The sequence below is a fragment of the Poecilia latipinna genome, unplaced genomic scaffold (genome assembly GCF_001443285.1).
Source record: "Poecilia latipinna isolate Pla-1442-1.1 unplaced genomic scaffold, P_latipinna-1.0 Scaffold1444, whole genome shotgun sequence".
In the NCBI taxonomy this organism is placed as follows: Eukaryota; Metazoa; Chordata; class Actinopteri; order Cyprinodontiformes; family Poeciliidae; genus Poecilia; species Poecilia latipinna.
Window position 1 is genome coordinate 112,015 of NW_015114060.1, and position 7,842 is coordinate 119,856.

At 43.4% G+C, this 7,842-nt stretch overlaps 1 protein-coding gene and 1 long non-coding RNA gene across 2 annotated transcripts in view; one reads left to right on the forward strand and one right to left on the reverse strand.

Annotated features, from left to right (window-relative positions):
• Positions 1-662: 662 nt before the first annotated feature.
• On the reverse strand, positions 663-1,859 carry LOC106962655 (uncharacterized). Its single transcript, XR_001428025.1, has 3 exons — positions 1,748-1,859; positions 1,208-1,639; positions 663-1,012 (listed from the first exon to the last, which is right to left on the reverse strand). It is a non-coding gene; the product is annotated as an uncharacterized LOC106962655 (long non-coding RNA).
• Positions 1,860-6,965: 5,106 nt separating this feature from the next.
• The window catches only part of ostn (osteocrin), an 8,876-nt gene continuing 7,999 nt past the window's right edge, over positions 6,966-7,842 (forward strand). Inside the window, exon 1 of the mRNA XM_015057200.1 lies at positions 6,966-7,428. The gene's annotated coding sequence lies outside the window, so the exon portion shown is untranslated. The remainder of the gene's footprint in view (positions 7,429-7,842) is intronic.

Consider the following 7,842-nt stretch of genomic DNA (forward strand, 5'->3'; position numbering starts at 1 on the left):
TGTCAAAAGGACAAAAAAAGAAAAAAATCAAATAATGATAAAATCAACTTACACAGACCAGACAAAAAATAACAATGAGGATAAAAATTTTATTTCTAATTTTAACATAACTTTTACTCAGATACAGAAAGTTAAATCTCATCTTTCAGTTTCTTTTCATCACACAAAGAGCCTCCAATCAGTGATCTGGTGTTTAGGAAAGAGACTCGGTAACACTTTATTTGAAGGGGGGTGAATAAGACTGACATGACACTGTCATAAACATGACATAACACCTGTTGTGAACTTGAATAAGCCTTCATGAATATTTATGACTGTTGTCATAAAGCGTCATTCGGTAAATTATGACACTTTTAATACAAAGTTGACATTATTCAAAATGTCTTTGTTATGACAACTTGACATTAACCAAGAAATCATTACTGATTAAACTTTACCTTTAATAACATAAAGTTACCTAATTTTTAAAGTGCAATCAGTAAAACTTTTATAACAAATTTATATCAGTAATGATTTCTTGGTTAATGTCAAGTTGTCATAACGAAGACATTTGAATAATGTCAACTTTGTATTAAAAGTGTCATAATTTACCGAATGACGCTTTATGACAACAGTCATAACTGTTCATGAAGGCTTATTCATGTTCATGACAGGTGTTATGTCATGTTTATGACGGTGTCATGACAGTCTTATTCACCCCCCTTCAAATAAAGTGTTACCAGAGACTCTTTAGGTTCCTGAGGCGCGTCAGGCCCTGCAGACGAACGCCGCCTGAAGAGCCGCCAGAGCGGGACGGCCGGCTGCTGGGGCTCCAGGTCCAACAGGGAGCCGCTGAACTGCGGCCAAGCCTCAAGGGGTCATCGCCGAGCCAAGAGTCCAGTTACCGTGGCAACAGCTGGAGCAGTACTGGACCAGGACAAGAGAAAGCCTGCACAGACTGCAGAGTAGCACGGACCGGTTTCATGGTTTCTCTGCATTTGGTTTTCATTCATCTCTGGAATGAAAACAGTTTCTGCAAAAGTTAAAGAAACAAGATGAGTCTGGTAAGAACTCAAGACTAACACTGATCAGGAGAATAAAACTGGCTGCAAACAAAAGCTAATAACGGCAAAAATGGAAAACCTCAGAATAAAGAGCAACAATATAAGACAAATAAAAAAACAACAAAAAAACCCCACAAATGGTAGAAACAAAGGTTGGAACTTACCAAATAAGAAACTTTGGTTGATTAGACAGAGAGCGGAGGTGGAGCTGATGACACAAAGCAGCTAAAATCACTGCAAAATTATCATAAAGAAACAAAAAGAGAAACAAAAAGTAAAACGAGCCACCAATCACAGCGCAGCGCCCAGGGGGCCGCTGGCTTCAGCTGCCAATAACAGGTTCACTCAGCCAATCACAGGGCAGCTTCAGTTCACCAAACCTTCACTCCTCCATCTTTGTTCAGCGTTTGTTGTTTCCAGAAACCGTCTGAGATCTTCTCTGGACAGACGCTCGCTTCGCTGACATCAGCAGGAATAAAATGTTTCCACTTCATGTCCTGCTTCTCATCAGGTTGACACAGCCTGAAGGCTGAAGAGACTTTCAACAGGAACCTTCCTGTCTTCATCAGCAGCTTCTGGGTTTTCTGTTGTTTCCTCTTGAAAACAAGAACAAGATCAACACAAAGATCAGATTTTCATACAATTACATTTACTAAACCATCCATACAATAACTCTGGCCATTTTCTGTTGTCGAAAAACTCACTAATGTTTTCCTGAATCATAGGAAACTAAATAAAGTTTAGGATGGAAAAACGTTCATGTTTACTCGAAGGAAAACATGAACTGAGTTCAGCTGCTGCGCTGTGCTGCCACCGCCTGGCCGCCGGATGAACTGCAGCTGGCAGAAATACTGGTTCCAATCCTGGGTCTTTCTTTGGAGAACTGCAACAAATTACACAAATAAAAACTGTTACCAGTAAGTACTCCCATCAAATAAATCAATGTACCTAGAAATAAAAATAGATAAATATAAAAAAAAGTATTTATTTAGTAAATGAGTTGTATTTATGTATTTTATTTGGATGTTGATAGAAAAGTCCAGAGAATGTCAGAGGGAGCTGCATGGTGATTTTGTAGATCTAGAGAAAGGAAGACTGGTGCTGAAGCATCTAGATAAATAGCTACACATTTCATGGGCTTTTTGGTTTTATGTTCTTACGTTTCACTGAGTGTTTTTTTCTGTGCTTTGGGTCTGAAATAAATAAATGAAACAGATCAATTAAATTCCCATTAAATTTTTTATTTAGTTTTATTTTCATGGGGAAATGTATTTATTGGAGTACTTATTGATTATTTCTGAGACAGTGTTGATTCAGTTTTGAATTAACAGCTCTGCATCTTCCTGTGATTCTCTCTTTGTGCTCCAGCTTTTCATGCTGCATGTTGGCGTCAAACCCTGAAGGGTCAGAGGAGCAAACTGGTTTCGGTTCCTGAGCGCCTCCTGGAGTCGATCACAGATTTATGAAGTCATGTGTCCATAGAAACATCCAGCATCAGAAGGCATTTAGTTTCTGTTGGCATTCAGGAGCTGAGGAGACGTCTGTTCTTCTGTCCTGATGTTTCAGTGTTTTTCCTCTGGATTTGTCTGTTTGGGACATTAAATAAATCCGTTTGGTTCCCATCAGTCGGTCCAGCATCCTGAGGCTGCAGACACAAAATGAAACAAGGTTCCTCTGCTGAGCTCTCAGTGTGTTTGGTTCCATCTGTGAAGAGCATCAGGCCCAAAGCTGAACAGAGTAAAACCAAAGCAAACAGGCTGCTGGATCAACCTGCTGGTTCTGGATCAGAACCAGAACCAAACATGGAGAAGCAGCTTTCAGCTTCTATGCACCACAGATCTGGAACAAACTTCCAGAAAACTGAAAAACAGCAGAAACCCTGAGTTCCTTTAAACCCAGACTAAAACCAGCTGGTTAGAGTTGCTATGGAAACATAATCGATGAAACACTGATCAATAACCTGATGTATAACGACGCCACTTGGAAAAATGTAATGCTTCATTTGTTGATTTTTGTGCTTTTATGATGTAAAGCACTTTGAGCAAATAAAGTTTATTTGATTTCCTCCAGTTCTTAATGATCCCGTTGCAGCCAAGCATCTTGCTGCAGCGCAGCAGGAATGTTCTGCAGCAAGCGGCGAGTTTCTGACCCGCTGCTGGCAGCAGAGAGATCGATGGAGCTGTGAGGTTCTGTTTTGTCTGGACTCCGGGTCGGATCGGCTTTCAGCGTGAGAGCAGTCTGGGTAAACAGGTCTGGGTCAACAGCGGAGGACGGCAGGGAATATCCAGGAGATCCTTCACTCTGAAGACGGGAGCCATCTGATCTGTGTGAACATCACGGCTGCAGCGTCAGCAGCACAGGAGGGGAAACAAACGAGCTTTCTTCTCCGCTCCGAGAGTCTCGCTCTGATTTATGGAGATGGTTGGCTGAACACTCTTTCACCTCTGCTGTTTTCCCAAATCAAAGACACAAGAAAGATGAGTTTCTTTGGGCGCAGCAGAGGCGGAGGGGTGAAGGCTTTCATCCCATGTATGAAGGCCTCGGGTTCAAACCCCAAAGATCGCCGCATGTCTTCCAGATAAAAACCACCAGAGTCGACAAAACTTTGTTAAAACTTCTTTTTGACAATTTGTCGGCATTAAAGTGACAACTTACAGATTTATATCATAAACTTCAATAAAAATCTAGAAAATTCAACTCACTCTAATTATAGAAAACCATTTGGGTCTCACATTTAAAGTCACATTTTCATTATTTATGAACTGAAAACAAAAAATCTTGCAGGTTTGCCAGAGAATCCATTCCTGCTCAGAGGATCTGAACATTTCCAGACAAAATCTCACCAGAAGGCAGAACCGCCAGGCTCACCCTAAGGCTCACCGCCAAGCTCACAAGGCTCACCGCCAGGCAGGCTCACCACCAGGCCACCACCAGGCTTACCGCCAGGCTCACCACCAGGCTCACCACTAGGCTCACCGCCAGGCTTACTGCCAGGCAGGCTCACCCCCAGGCCACCACCAGGCTTACCGCCAGGCAGGCTCACCACCAGGCCACCACCAGGCTTACCGCCAGGCAGGCTCACCACCAGGCTCACCACTAGGCTCACTGCCAGGCTCACCACCAGGCTCACCACCAGGCAGGCTCACCGCCAGGCCACCGCCAGGCAGGCTCACAGCCAGGCAGGCTCACCGCCAGGCCACCTCCAAGCTCACCGCCAGGCAGGCTCACCGCCAGGCCACCGCCAGGCAGGCTCACCGCCAGGCTCACCACCAGGCTCACCACCAGGCTCACCGCCAGGCAGGCTCACCGCCAGGCTCACCACGAGGCCACCTCCAAGCTCACCGCCAGGCAGGCTCACTGCCAGGCTCACCACCAGGCTCACCGCCAGGCAGGCTCACTGCCAGGCCACCTCCAAGCTCACCGCCAGGCAGGCTCACTGCCAGGCTCACCACAGGCTCACCGCCAGGCTCACCACCAGGCCACCTCCAGGCTCACCACCAGGCTCAGACTGCAGGAAGTTAGAACAACAACCACCGTCCCATGCTTCATCTGGCAGCAGAGATTAAGGAGCAAAACCTACTTTGTTTATACATTTATTTACTTTTATGCATTTGTAAGTTTCTTTGGTCTGAACATGATGAAAGAAGAAGTTCATCATTTTCTGCAGACCTGTTAAACAGCAGCTCCAAGCCAAACAGGGAGGCAGCTGCAGCTCCTCCATGTTCTGGATCCTTTATGTCCCATGTTGGACCTGAAGTCGTGTTAGCTCTTTAATGACTGTTAAGTCAATGACGTTAGCAAAGATTCTGATGAAACAGCCAAACCATGAGTCACCAGCTGCTCTTATAATCCAACTCTGAAGGCAGGTAGAGTGAAGTTTAATGTCCTTGTTAGTTTAAACTCTCAGTCTCTGCCATGCCAGATGAATCATGATGCTTTTGCTCCAGGAGAGCGGCTGCTAAGGTTGGCCACAATAAAACATTCAACATGGTGGGCTCTGCTCAAGTTAGGTAAAGCAGGTAGATCAAGGTAAGTAATTCATCATTTTAAAAACTATTTTCTGCCACATAAAATATTCCAATGAACTTAGCCGCGCTAACACTGAACTACATATCAAAAACAGCAATAAAGCGTAACACCTCTATTGTAAATAGTAGCAGCTAATGCTAAAGCGCTATCCCAGTACTGTAAATAGTAGCGGCTAATGCTAAAACGCTATACCAGTACTGTAAATAGTAGCGGCTAATGCTAAAGCGCTATACCAGTACTGTAAATAGTAGCGGCTAATGCTAAAGTGCTATACCAGTACTGTAAATAGTAGCGGCTAATGCTAAAACGCTATACCAGTACTGTAAATAGTAGCAGCTAATGCTAAAGCGCTATGCCAACATTGCATTTAGAGGACTGCTTCAGGGTCCTCTGAGTATTTCTTAGACGTCAGAAGTTGAACCAGGACCAACAGATCATGTTTGACTCTAGAATACTTTGGGCTATAGATGGACTCATTCTTACCTCCCAGCTGCCATCATTCCTCCATCACCGTGCTTTACAGCTATTATGAGGCGTTTGGTTTCCTCTATCATGGTGCAACATCTCTATGTTGCCCCAGAAGTCAGATCAGACCTCAACTCTGTGGCCATTTTGTTTTAAGGAGAAAGAGGTGTTCTCTTTCAACCCAAAGTGTCTTATCATGACCTTTAACCTTTAGCCTGCTAACCGAGGCCTGCAGAGTTGTAGATGGAGCCGTTGAGTTCATCTGTGAGCTTCACGCTGTGACGCTGGGCTCAATCTGCTGGGATGTCTGAGATGTTTTGCTCTCTGGAGAATGATGGACTTCAGATGGTTTTGGCATGACCTTTGACCTTTTCCCAGCTGATTTTCTGAGATCACTCCTGAGATCTTTCCACCTTAACACACATCTTTAGAGAGGCAGCCACTGAGACCAATTTTGGGGATACTTTGCTCAACTTTTAATGTATCCTGTTTCTATGGCAACGGGGAGAGGTTTAGCATGACATCACCTGGAGACGGTTGTCTCTAATTAGAGGGTCAGCATGTATTGCTGCCATTAACCCCAGTGTGTTTTTTCAGTGACACAATCCTCCATCCTGTAGTAAGTTGGGGGGTTGGAGCTGTGATGCTAGCATGCTAGCAGCAACAGGAACACAAAGATATTGAGGTCAGATTTCAGAGTTATTTGGGTTTTATTTGTTTATTTTGGGTTTTCACAGGATGAATGAAACTCGTGATATTTACAGAGGAGTTCAGTATCTCGTCTCAATAAAGCTTAAGAACCTTTTGTTGAGTTTAGCATTTTAAATCAGTCAGTCTGTGAGCAAACGGTCAGATCAGTCCTTCCCCACAACTTCTTTAAGTATTTAAAACATTTTCTCTCATTGGGTTTAATAAAAATATTTCATCATCTAGACATTGCAACTTCACTTCATCAGTGTAAAGACTCTATTGACTGGATTTATTGCACAACTTTGAGGATAAAATGGAGCCAAATAAATAAAACAGAAACCTTCCAAAACAGTTTGGTTACCTATAAACACAGATGACTGAATCCCGGTGGTGGGCACATTGCCGCTAATACGGTGAGAGCACAGCTCATTTTTTTGTTTAGTACTTTAGCATGTGTATCAACATGGTTGTGCTTAGCGCTTTAGTATTAGCTTCCACATGTTGGTATAGCACTTTAGCGTTAGCGGAGCTGAAGCGCAACCCTTACAGGTAGACATATTAAACCCTTTGGAGTGCGACATACTATGTTGTGCTGTTGGGACATGGTCGTATCAACAAGGTTAAAATTTGCGCATTAGCTTCTGCTAAATACCTGTTTTATTTTTTATGCCTTTGGAAACAGTTTATTTTGATATCTAGAGGTTCCTTGATGTCATAAGTTAAATTTGAGCAAAAGAAGATTAAACTAAAAGTTTCTGGAGCTTCATGTCTCAGTGTTTTCCCTCATTTCTAAAAATCCTGATGCAGTCACTGATGAAATGTAGTGTGTAAACTGATGGTGGAAGGTTTGAGTGCAGGTCTTCCTGCGGGGTTATCTGATGCCTCCACATCCAGATGCTGAGGGAACGGCTGTGCTGTTGGGAAGCAGACGAGAGTCCGACTGTGTTTATTTTAAAAGCGATCTTCCAGGAGGAGGTGAGGTGTGACCAATCCCAGGAGAGCTCTTTAACAGGTAATGGACCTGGTGATCAAACATCTCACACAGAGTGGAAAAGAAGCAAGGGAAGTCATTATGTCACAGAGGGAAGGGTCTGGATTGGACAGGAGGCTCCGGAGCAGCTGCTATAAAACCTGAAGCTGCAGGAAGACACGGAAACGCAGAGAAGACGACGGACAGCAGAGTTTTATCTCCAGAATCAAGGTACAAGCAGCATGAAACTGGATGAACCTGCAAAAAAAATCACTTTCTTCAATCCAAAAGTTTTTACTCTAAATGCCTAAACTTAAATTTAGCAAATGTTGAATTTCTTGATGCTTCTGTAGATTGTCAGTAAGAAACTTTCTAACTATCGCAGTGCTCCTACCTTGTGACACTTTTCTTGTGTAAAGTTGCTGTTTTTTGTATAAGAGTACTTTGAAGACATGTTTATTTCTGCATAAAAGTCCAAGCTGAAGCAGCTAAATGCGACAGAAATAAAACTGAGATCTTGAGAGGGCAGGTTCTGGTTCTGGAGAAGGTGCACCTCCTGCGCTAGGCTGCAGGGAGGAAACTCTGAGTCCAGCAGAACAAAGAGTGTGTGTATCATGTTGAGAAAATAAATTTTAATAAGCTAGT